The 13,692-nt window shown below is 31.6% G+C and overlaps 1 protein-coding gene across 30 annotated transcripts in view; it reads right to left on the minus strand.

Moving 5' to 3' along the window:
- Positions 1–13,692, minus strand: part of Mef2 (myocyte enhancer factor 2) — a 268,497-nt gene that overhangs the window by 254,543 nt on the left and 262 nt on the right. The window lies entirely within an intron of this gene.

Genomic DNA, 13,692 nt, shown 5'->3' on the forward strand with positions numbered 1-13,692 from the left:
CTCGAGCGGTGGAGATAACGAGAGCAAACAGGTTGGAGAGGATTTGTGGCTAAAGTTGGAAGGCAAGAAATTGCAAAGTACCTGCTGCACGATGCGGCCTTGAATGCATATGATGATAAATTTTTGAAGATGTGTGCTAATTTTTTTGAGTTGGCTTATGCTATAAAGTACTCATATATGTATATAGAAACTGATTTTTAAAAGCAAGAATTCACTTAATTGGCAATATCAAGGAAAACGTGATAACTGTATGGGAATTATGCTCTATTGATGAATGATAACTGAATGGCAATCTTGCAATTTTTGCCGATTTTATGAAATGACAAAATTCATTTATAAACACAAAATAATAATAAACACCAGATCGAAATAAGCACAAATTCCAATCCCAATTTTAAGCGGATCAGAAAATACTTTGCATAAAGATCTGAACAAATAATACAGTCGGTGCCAATACAAAATTAAATGGTCGCTGGAATGCGCTTACAGTTACTCACAATCATGGGCAAATATACCGATTTTTTAATCATTGCCATTAAGCAAATTTTAACTAAACTTTTAGTAAACTTTTTGACTTCTGAGAAGTGATAATTGTTTTTTGCGCTCTCCTATTAGTCAAAATTTGGTTTAGATGTGCTTTATTCGTAATATTGTTATAAAGTCATAATATAAATGCTTGATAATCGAGAGTTTTTATCGCGATGGCGCGATTTAATTGCTTTTGACCTGGACTAAAAATTTACTATATGGCAACACTGAGCAGCAAAGAAAACACGACTTTTATGAGTACATATTTTTAATAATTTTGAATGTCTAATTAAAACATTTCGCATAAAATATGATTTTACAAAAAACACTATAAATATTTAACAATATAAGTATTAAGTAAATTTAACCGCCACAGCGTGAAACGCACAGCCACTAGACCACAGCAGGCAAAGCGAACTGACAACAGATTGATTCTCTTCCCACTTTCATCTATCCACTAAACTTGCTACTAACGTATTATTCAGATTTTCACTAATATTTAGCATAAAACGTGTTGAAATGGCGCTCTATATCAAAATACAACATTTCTTTTGAACCATGATGAAAAAATAAATAAATTTTAATTCCTCGCGGAAATAATAAGTTCTCTTTTTTTTAGGTTACTCGTGATCTATAACAAATTATTATTAATAAAAAAAAGTCGTTTGAGAAAAAACACTGTAAATATCTAGCAATATAATATTTAAACGCGTTATGTAAATTCAACCGCAACAAAAAATCTTATGCAAAAAAGCGCTTAGATAATAATTTATATAGATTACAAATACTATTATGAAGTGTGAATTATTTGATACATTGTTTCGCGATCGACCGGGTTATAGCTTGCGATCGACCGGTTGATTGCAATTAATTACAAAATCAGCATATTTTTGATGAGTATTATACAAAAAAAATGTAACATTTCATCTTCAATACATTCATATACAATACATTAACTGAAACACACGCTCATATATGTATGTTCATACATATTTTATTAAAAATCCACATTAAATGTTAAATTATACTATTAAATATTTAAAATAAACGATTATAGTGCATATGCGCATTATTTTTATTACATATTTTTTGTTTTCAGCTTCTTGTAGCTATCGCTGAAAACATTGTTGTGTTTGACTAGCTCATTAAGAAGGTGGATAGCTCGCATAAGAGGATCGTTTTCAAGCGCTAATGTCTTGGCCGCGACGGGCAAGAATAAGGGACAGGATCGCGACTCTCCAGGTCAGTCTTAAGTCGCAACTTAAATAATATTTCATTGAGTAGACGCTACTCTGTGAATACAATTAATTGTATCTCAACGCTCCAAACAATAAATTGTATTTACATCGAAAAAAACAAGGAGCTACTGTCTATTTATCATCGCAATTTTTTTCTCATCCCTTCAATATCGACAGCCATTTTGAATCACAGAATTATGCATATGAACCCCACACATACATTTCCATATTGTAAGCCTCACGCAGTATCTAATATTTAAGGAATTAACTTGAGAGTTTCAAGAACACGCCAAGAATTTCAAAGGTTCGAAACCACAACGTTAACTTCTCTTCCTCCTTCGCCTTTTTGCCTTACCAAAAAATAAAATCTGTAGAAAACGTATTTTAATAACTCATTAAGTAATGTTTTTTAACAAAAATAGAATAACTTGATTAATATGGCATTAGAGTATATATAATAGTATTGTATATATGTATATATATTTTTTAATTATATTTATTCTTCTGTTGTAACATGACATGCGTAAGCCCAATGCGTTACAACAGGGTAATTTTGCACCAAATGTATAAGTCAATCAATATTTTAATTATGTATATATATTTTTATGTGTATTAAATAATACAATTATTGTTTTCAACCATCGTGACGCATTAGGGTAACCTGTTAGGGTACGATAGTCTTGATTCAATCCAAATAAATAAATACCTACAAGTAAATATTAACCACTAAGCTCTTCAGTCAAAGAATCGGTGACATCTATATAAATAATTATAAATTAGTATGTGTATTTTAATTAATAATTAATACGGGTTTTTAATATTAGTGCATTTCTATAAATAAAAATTCAAGTCTGCTGCTATGGCTCGAACCCATGACTTCTGTGTTACCATTCTATGTCTTACGGACTACGCTATTCCCACCTTTTTAATTTATTTGAAAGATTGGTATAATTTGTGCAATAATAAATATGGTGTGAGCTAATTGTACTTTAATTTAAATAGTTTTCACTATAAATAATTGACCGTGCGGTCTACCTTTATATATATTAACAGTTGTAAAACGTCTATTTTCTGTTCAAACCAAAACCCAAGATAAATGAATTAATCAAACTCAAAAAATAGACCGCACGATGCACGTATGATTTATTTTTACAGTGCAAAGTGTCACATGGGGGGGCAGGTGTGAGCATTTGCCCCCCCCCCCTCCTTCAAATTTGGTCAGAATAAAGTAATTTATTAAAATATAATTTTTAGTGAAATTAAAATATTATAAAATATAAAAAACAAACCCAGATTCGCAAATTTTTGACCCCTCCCTCTTCCAGTAAATATTATGTTTTTGGTCTGAAGTGGAAACTGTTAAATATATTGTGTAATTACATATTTTTCCAATGAATATAATACTGCGTCACAGTCTCAAATTCGTATCGAAAACCAGCTTGAACTCTTGGAATTCGTGTGATTATTATAGCTGGACAAGATTTAAATCAAAAGCGACTGCTTTTTCAAGCTTCTTGTGGTCATCTCGATCGATTTAGCGTAGCTTCATCTAGTGCGAGTTTGGCGGACTCTCGTTTATTCCAAGTCGAAAGCGAAGTTCTAGATAAAGTGGCGGAAGTATGTTCCAAACTAAAGTGTTTGAAAGATTCAGTATGACAGTGTTTCTGGGCGGAACCAGAGTCTTTGTTGCGGTTTAATATATATTTTACTGGACTCGTTAACGGGTATAACTACTATAACAATTTATAATTTCACCGTTCCTCACCCTAATAACTGTTTGGCGAAGATATACACCGACCCTTATTATTGTTGACGGTTTTGATGCAAGTGCTTTTGGAACTGTTAATGGATACCAATTATACGGATACGCAATATCGCTTGTTTAGGTATTCGTTAAGAAATCTCTGACTCGTTTTGCAATTTTCTGCCACTAATTTCATTATAATGATTATTAATTTATACAATATAACAAAACACTTTAGTAAAGTAATTAACGCACTAACTGAATCTGTTTTACGTGAGCTGGCAATGTCACATTTTTTACCATATTCATAGCATCTAACAAGTCATAAACAGAAGCAATCTGTAATACACAACGTGCTATATAGTCATTTCACCTTGTTGAAGAAAAAAAGTGAGGTCAAGATCAAAGACGACTAATACTAGTGTAAACCAGATCGCATTAGTATCAATAGCAATATTGACTCAGGAACCACTTTATAAATTATACATCCGTTACTAAATGTCCAATTATTCTATCAATAAATATTTAAAAATAAAAATACGAATTAATCAATTTATTGTATATTAATATATATCCACTTAACATTGATTATTTAAATTGTATTGTTACATTATTAATATGTTTTTAAGACGCAGTAAAATAATAGGACCATTAAAATGTTTTTTTTTTAATATATCTCGAAAGAAATTTGAGGTCGCAAGCCAAAGAGAGCAAATTAACAAAATGTTTCCAGTGCTCGTTCTGTCTCTTTCATTAAAAACGTCTTAATCATGCTCAATTACTTAGTCTTAGAGCTTTCAATTATAAACGTTATAAAATGTAATATGACATATTGTATTAATATAAAATACATTGTATTTATTATTTAAAAATAAAATTGTAAGAGTATATTATAATAAAATCATATTAACATAGATAACTGCTTAAATTATAAAATTAAAAACTTACCTAATATAATCAATAAAAAAAAAGTAGAGAGCTAAACTAATTTCCAAACAGTTTTGCAGTTATGATAATATAATTAACACTATGTCATTGTCACATAAATAGCAGTAAATAGTTTGATTCAGCTAGCGACATCTGCCGAAGCACATGACGTTATTGTAGCAATGTTAGGATCGTCACAGTAAAAAAAATCATAGTAAGAGTGGAACATATAGTAAAAATATTTTTAAAAAAATATTTCACTTTCCCTTTTATATATTACAACAAATAAAATTTGCAAAATTAAAAAAAAATAAATTGCATATATTAAATAAATTGGGTCTATTTATTTCGCCGAGGGCAAGATTATTTGGTACACAACGGCGGAAGCGCAACGACCGGCGGGGCCTCGTCCGCATCATTCGTATCATCATTTAACAACATGTTATAACAAATTCAATGCTACTGCAGCGGCCCTGTGTATAAATGCCACCCGTCACCATCGGTCCGCCAAAAAATTATAATGCCAAGTTATCCACAATTTAGTTTGAATAAAAAAATCGATATTATTGTATTATGAATTAGGTTTTCGCCAAAACAAAATTTATAGTTTGTCAGTTATAATCATTCATCAGTTAAAAATTCTCTAAAAAAATGACTAAATGGGTGCAATAAATCAAGTAAAAATAACTACTATTGGTGAAGATCGAGTGACACTACAAATGTAATAATGTAAAGCGTTGGACTGATAACACAGATACTACGGGTTCGGGTCACCGCAGCAGACTCAATGTTTTATTTTTATTATTAAAAACCTGAAAAGTGACATCCGTTGATTGTAGATTATAATGTATAATAGTTTTTAATTAATTATAATAATTCGTAATTAAATTTATTTTATTTAAAAAAAAATAATTACGTCACTCAGTTTTGCAACTGCGAGCCTCGTGATTTGATTGATGCTTTATTTTTTTATTTCAAATCTAATTTTAATTCCTCAAGAGAAGTAAATGTTACGATTTTACCCTAATTCATTTAGATATAATATACTCCGATTGACAGTCAATCGATCATGAATATTTTATAAGTAAATACTCGAGTATTTTTATTCGTTAATGTGTTATTATTAGAACGTGAAATGTAATTGAAATTGCATTAATAAAAAGCTTTTTATAAATCAATAAAATTGAACTGGATATATGTATATTAATTAGAGCACTTTACATTTCAATAAATAAAAGCACTTCCTTCGTCAAAATAAATTTCTTCTTTCATGTCTCTTTCGATTACCAGTCGCGGAAACGATCTATTCAATTTCAACACAATGGATAACAAATCAATATGAATATTTTTACGATGCGACGAGGTCACGGTTATTAACGAAGACTGTCAACACAATTGGGTCAACACCTTCTGTAATATATATTAGTACATACAGAGCGATCCATCAAGATGCCTACATATCAAAAATCAAGAATAAAAAAAGTACTTGAGTGATTAAACATTTTTTCTTGTAAATCGTTCAGGAAATTTAAGTGGAAAAATATCAATCTAGCACTTTTTAAATGTATTTATTAATTTACTGCATATCTTTCGTTGTGATATGAAAAGCGTTAACCCAAGTACTGCCAATTTTGGTGCAGACCACGACGGGAATGCAACGGTCGGCGGGACCTCATCCGCCGATCATTTTATATCGTACGATTCAACTACATGTAACTAAATATTATACTGCAGTGGCCCAATCAATATGTATAATTGCCATCTATCCACCAAAAAAAAGTTCGGCTACTTTTTGCACATCTTCCTACACCTCATATGTCAAAAAATGTGACACAATTTACCGTAAAATCTCATGTCTTTCCGAAACATCGGGATAGCCTTGATCGGACGAGATTTTGCGAGCGAAAATCCGATATAATGTCACGGCCATCGATAAAGACAAAAGTGGAACTATAAACCATTTTTTTTTTAATTCACAAAATCGATTCTGTATCAGCATAGTTAGAATGCTTTAAATCATACTCGCGACTTGACCTCAGGTCGATTTAACGAGTTAATTTATTACCTGTACTCTCTGTCCCGGAGCATGCTTAGATCATTTATTGCGACAACGCTTTGTTAACATAAATTAAATGTCAGTTAATTAAATGTGTAACTAATTACGGTTTACGGCCGGTATGTTGTCATAGTTCACAGTTGTAACTTTTCCAACGTTGAATGAATATTACTTTCAAGAATACAATTGAATAAGTAAATTTTAATAGATAGCCTTGGAATTCGTCCTTTACATACACTTACGTTAATCTTAATTTAGTTATATCCTATTTAAAACTAAGTATTGTGCGATTAGAAAGTCTCTCCGCAGTTGTAATTTAAGGTTATCAATACATAGTATTATTATGTATGTACATTCATTTAAGTCGATTCAAAAGATTATGCCAGTTGCAACATGCTTACTTTACTGTTCCAAAACATCCATTTACTGTTCAAACCCAAACTACAGTTAAATTATTTGGTTGGATTTGGATTTCCAAATTTTGGCCTTAACACGCAACAACTATTTTTTTAAACGAATTCGCTGGTGGCGTACTGAATTTGCCAACGGGAATTCATAACTATCAGATGAAGATTGCAACTTACGTTACAGATAAATTATATTCTGTCATCTCTCTCTCTCGTCTCTCATGGGAAAATAGGGGGGTAAGAAGTATAGACAAACGTCGCATCTCGCATATTGCTCTATAGTTAGTATGCACTTAGATATTACTACGGAATCTTGATATTAAAATATTGGTCCAAAGTATATTCAAACTGAATGTTGGTCAATAGGAGGGCGCAAAAATAATTATCACTTCTCAGAAGTCAAAAATTTACATCAAAAGCAATGAAATCGTATCGGCACGATTTTATTGCTTTTGACGCGAATATTATTCTACCAAGGGAATTATAGTTTTTCGCGCTCTCCTTTTTGTCAAAATTCGGTTTATTTTATTCGGCTTATTGTAAGTCGTAATATTGCTATAAGAGTCTATAAAAAAATCAGTAGAATGAACCGAGCGTTTCTACTGCGACGGCTAAGGCACGATATTATAGTACCTATAAACTGAAAAATTTTGTACACCAACGGGTGAACAGTGTTTAAAACATAAATTATTAAATATAGAATGAAAATAATTGTTCTTCATAGAGACCAGTTTTAATGATTTAAAATAAATCTTAAATGGTCATTCTAAGTAGATTTTAAAATTCCTTCTGCGAGTTTTCATTACAAAACGCTATGCTAAATTGAAACGAATGATGCAGAACCGTAACACCACCCGCATAAAAAAGGGGTATATAGTTATTCTCTGAAACAAATATAGCTCTGCTGCAGATATTTTAAAAGCACGTGAGAATTTTTGATCGTCACTGGGAGCCGCGGTTTCGCTCGATTTAAACAATACGCTAACGAGTAAATTCACGGTTCGCCGGTCGCGCCTTTCTCGCACTGTCGCCGCTTTAAAAACGCAAATCTCAAACGGAGCGTCTCGGCGCTGCAGTCGCCCATTGCGTTAATTGATCGAAGGCTACACAATAGCGCCGCGCGGAGCTACCTCGGGACTTCGCTCTCCGTTTAGCGCTAATTGGCCGCGCGCTAAGTTTCCGTCTCGGTAGCGCCATTCGGCGGCCCGATCGGCGCATGCAAATGTCCGCGGAGGCGTCCAGATAATGACGTCACGTCGAAGCAGGGGTCGAGCGGCGTCGGTCTCCGTGCAGTTGTTGAGGCTGCTCGGTACCGTGATGTCATGATGACATCATTAATTAGCGAGTAGCGACCTTGACAACCGCGCGGCCACACACGTACGCACTCGACGATGAAGCAGATTGCGCAATACCGAAAGGGACAATCCGATTGATGACATACTCAAAGAAGAATCTTCTTAGCCAACGAAATCGATGAAAAAAATATTTTATAAAATATAACAGGATCTAAGACATCTTTAGCTTTAAATAATACAATAAATCAGACTAAAAGTATACATACTGTACTTTAGGAAATCCTGGATTTATTAGACCGGAAAAGATGGACATTCCTTGAGCGATCTTTCTATGATACATACATAACTGTGTATGCTTTTTATTCAAAAGGGGAATATAAATTCTAAATAGTATCGATACTTATGTCCAAGTCATTTTAAAATTCAGTTTTTCTACAACTTGAATGCAAATATAGAACATAATTATTTTTTTATTGCAATTTTGATTGTAACATTTATACCTGCAATTTTTTTTAATTTGATATTGAATTCTGTCTGCACATATTTCAGGTTTAGTTACGGATTTATAAATTTTAATTTTTTTTTTTAAAAATACACATCATGAAGTTATGATTATTATGTATTTCATTAATTATGAAAAAATATTTTATAATTATGAAATCAAAATATTAAGTATTTCATTTTTTATGAAAAATATAATCAATTAAATGGCTGACTTTGCAGCAGCCGATCCTTTTGATGTAATTTTTGATGACTTTTTGTATATTTTGAACGGTATCTTGACTATAACTTGGCAGATGTTGATTTTTATGTACTCTAGCGATTCGGGTTTGTCAGTGTACACAATTTTAGCGTAACCCCACAAAAAATCCAACAGCGTTAAATCGCATGATCCCAAAGAGAAATGTGCATTATCAGAAGAAAAAATAAATAAAACTTTTTGGATTATCGAAAAAGAAAAATAGCATTCTGTTGATTATTATACGTATTTCTCCTTATTGGAACGGATTTTTAGATCACCAAAGCAAAGATAATCTCTACGGCCGGTTAGAGTAATAGAAAATCGCAAAAAATATGCATATTTTCAAACATTTGACACGATCACCTTTGGAAAGGTTTCTTATCTGAGCATCTTTTGTATTACTTAAGCAAAAATATGACGAGTTTGATTGTTAAAAATTTGTTAACAATTTTTGTCATACCTAGACCCCTATTAAAACCTTCTAAGAAGTATGCATATTAGGCACGAACCCATCTTTAATTATGAAGCGTTATAAAAAGGACAGTGGTTGTAAACCTTTTAAAAATGATCGTACAAATTTCTCGATTTGACATTTTTCTCGATAAGAAACACTACCTTACTCTATCTCCAACGTTTCTAGTCTCTTCAATTTTTTCATTACATTGCAAATTATTCGATCAGTAGGACGATGAAATTCACCATAATCTTCCCGTCAATTTCGATACACAATTTAATTTTAACGCATTGAGCGGAGGTTAAGCGATCAATTTAAAAAATGTGTTGTTTCAAACTTACATAACCCTTTGAACACGAGTGATTATTGATTGTCTAATTTACAGTGCTGTTAACATAGGAAATCCGAATTGAATCATCCTGTCTTCAAAGAGCAAAAACTTTTTTTAGTTTTGTGGTGATAATTCATGATGATTGTCGTTATTTTATACTGTTTAATTTATGTTTTGTTATTTTTTAACATTAATTTTATCTTAGGTTCATCAATTTAATTTTTTAAATATTTCATCTGGAAAATGATGTAACTTCCAGCATTCACTATGTGTCTTCTTGTTTTCTGCAAAAAATCAAGTGGGTTGGTAACTATACTACATCTTTTGGTTCGTCCGCTCATGGATCCAACTTTAGACCATTGAAGATCGCAGAAGCCGCCGCTTCTCTCTTCGCTTTGCCTGATCCAGCTTGTTAAACCGCTTCGGAAATGCCTATACTACAGATGCACTCACGGAAAACTAACATATACAGATTGTATGTGACGATCTCAATTGTTGCACAAATATTAAATTACACAAGCGCTGTCTAGACTCTAGACAAAAAACACCAATGACAAAGGTCAGAACAAACTCTTCTACATAGACGAAAAATAAGCTATATAGAAGGCATGTCGATATTTATCATGTTAAAATTATCAAAAATGCTAAAAAATAATATTGGCATTTAGCAAACACAACGTCAACATTGTTCAATACCATCCCAGAATGGATAGAAAAATAATTATGTCGCATTGTACAATTTCACGGTTTGCCGAAAAACAAGAGACAGAAAATAACTCTTAATGTCGAAGACCAACTACAAAACCCATACTTGTTTGCAACACGAAGAACCGCGCACAATAAATACATAAGATTTTTTGTGTCAGATGCACCTTTCAGGTTGCTTAAGCGAATAATTATGGTTCTGATCTATTTAAGGACGGTACTATCTTCCTGCATCCAGCAAACAGCAAAACAACTCTCTTCCGTTAAGTATTTATATTATAAATGGAAATAGGGCTACATCCAACAATTTTGTTTATGGTGTTACATATACATAACTTATATATGTGCTTATCTTAAGGTCACGCTGTATAGTTATGTTTAGCCTGTAAGACGAAGAATGACGTCTCCTTGTTTCAACGCGTTCTAATTAACATAACGTTATATTATAAATAGAAGTATCATTTAGTCTGAGGGGTATAACCACATGGTCCGTCAAAAATTAATAAAGTCACTGAGAGAGAGACTTCATACCCTACTCGAAACCTTTACAGCCATTGGATTCTCCAAAAATATGCAAAAGAACAACATAAAATGGTGGTGACAGTAAGTTTTATCGAGATTAGCAAATTTTTGAAAAATAAAGAACGAAGCATGACCAATACATAAATAGCATTATCAAATTTTGAAGCAATTAATGCAAGAATGAGCACCATTGCATACCAGATCAGGTTTGTAAATAGCCAGATACTATCAAAAGGAATCCATTATTTAAAAGCATTATATGTGTCGCTAGTATGCCCCCAAGTAATAATAGTGTTTGTTAATTAGTGTTTATATTAATGAGTCAGATGAATGTATAGCTGAATAAAATACTGAGGAAACAATACAAAAAATGTAGTGCTGGATAATAATTTGCAAAAATTTTCAGTAAAAATGTAAGAAAAAGAAACGAAATATAAAAATTCGATGATTGTCATAATAAGACGACTTTTAAAAATAGCTGACACTGGTAATAAAAAATTGGCCTTTTTGTTTTAAACCTACGGCCCGTGGGCCAATTACGGCTCGAGAAAAAAATCTTAATGATTTTATAAATTTTTATTTAAATAACTTAGAAGTTTATTAATATTGGGTAAAGAATTAATATATTCAGTATAAAAAATTAATGAACGGCGTAACGAAAAATAAATCACATTGTTGATTTATTTATAAAGCTGAATAGAGTTCCGAGTTTCAATGAACATTTCCAATATTCGTCTAAAAAATAGAATATAGTACATATCTTTGGCAACTTTAAATGCAAATCATCTTTGGCATCATCAAAGCATTTTAAATACTTGGACAATTTTCTAAAAGGAACAAAAATGTTCGACTTCAACAAACATTAACAATTACTAAGACTATTAGATAACTATTAGAGAGATTGCTGAAGAAGTTGGTGTCTCTTACGAATATTTTAGGCGTGAAATTAAATCGCTGAGCAATTGTTGAATGAATTCAATGACATCGAAACAATATGTATGGTTGACATCGAAACAAAGGTATTATCGTCTCAATCGATCGAATCCCAAGGTTCTCTTAGCTGTTTTCTTTGATTATGCTGGTTTAGTTTACTTTGAATTATTGTGAATTACTGGGTTGTAGTTAATAAGGAATATTATAATACTAATATAAGATGGACGTTTGATTATGTGTATCAACTTTTCAATATCTAATTGGATTTGCGAATACATTAAACAACAATATTATACGTTCAGTTGGTAATTTAATTCCTTCTAACGATATTGCTGAACAGCAGCCTTCGCAGTAACTTATATGTACACTGGCACATTGTTATACTTTGTTATATTGTTACACCCAAGAAAACTTTCCACAGCGTTCTCTTTGACGGCATCCTTAAAAATGTACAATAATGACGCATAAGATTCACTAGTAACTCTAGTATATTGTTTCATAAAGTCAGCTAGCAGAATCTCAAAATATGATAAGCTTCTATCAATTTCAATAAAGAGCTGAAGAATTTTTACAAAAATTTCTGACTCTTCTACGTGTTGGTTTATTTTTTTATTCTAACCCTCTTTAGGTAAAGAATCGAGTACATAAAACACTAAATTTATGAAAATCTGTATACATGAAACTTTTTCATCAACCCTCTCTTTATTCACTTTGACTAAAAAGATTTATCATTGAAATTCACAAATTCGCAAATATGATTCAATGAACAAAATATATAATAAGTTTGTGGGCGTGATATTTTGAAACTATTGCATTGTATACAATTCACATATTTATGTAACTACACGCATTAACTGTGTGCCCATAAAAAATAAATGTATACTGTAGTGCCTAATTTCTCACAATGATACTTAAAGATATTAAATTAAAAACTAAGCATATCCAATAATTGAATTGTTAGAACTGTCCCATTTGTATAAATGTAATTATTCTACATGAACAAATACATGTTCCGGTTATGTATTAAGAGTAATTAAATAATCGATTATTAGCCTTGAGTGTAAGTGCAATTAGCAGCAAAATTCATAGATAATGGAAGCAACACAAGGAAGTGCTATTTTCAGATCAAAAATCGATATAAATAAACGATCATAACATGGATACCAGATAAGTTAATTATTAATAGAACCACGTAATTAAACATAGAAAACATTGCGTTTAACAATGCCTAATGTGAAATAATGCTTCAGGGGAAACTTGCGATTCCATTCTGATGAAATACGCGCTAAACGATAAGTCAGTTAGTAAAATTTTATTGTTAACACAACCGGAAAACGAATGTCTATTTTGTAAATCATAAGGTGACCAGATTATGAAAATATTAAAGGACACTAAAAATAAAAATGCTATCTCGGATTTTTTTTCGTAGAGGGAAAATGAATAATTTCTACGGGAGCTAAAAAACATGTTCATATAAAAAAGGTCACCTTACATAAAACATCTAAATAAATTAAAGAAACAGTATTTTATTTCTTCAAAAATGATGATCTTTTTGTTCTTAATATTTGAAAGCTACTACATAAAAATGTTTATATTTTGTTGATAATACAAAGTTTGTAAAAAAAATAGGATGTGCAAAATACAATTTCACGCGAAAAGACGCACACAATCAAATCTGCTCGGTGATAAGGAGCGTACAGCGGGTGCCTTATCAAGCAACAAGTATGCAAATATGCATCCTTCGCCGCGCGATGTTTTGGCCAATATTTTTTTATTTTAAAACCAAAATTCTTATAAACCATCTTCAGTT

The sequence above is a fragment of the Plectrocnemia conspersa genome, unplaced genomic scaffold (genome assembly GCF_051122295.1).
Source record: "Plectrocnemia conspersa isolate PC_06_02 unplaced genomic scaffold, ASM5112229v1 ptg000008l, whole genome shotgun sequence".
Taxonomy (NCBI): Eukaryota; Metazoa; Arthropoda; class Insecta; order Trichoptera; family Polycentropodidae; genus Plectrocnemia; species Plectrocnemia conspersa.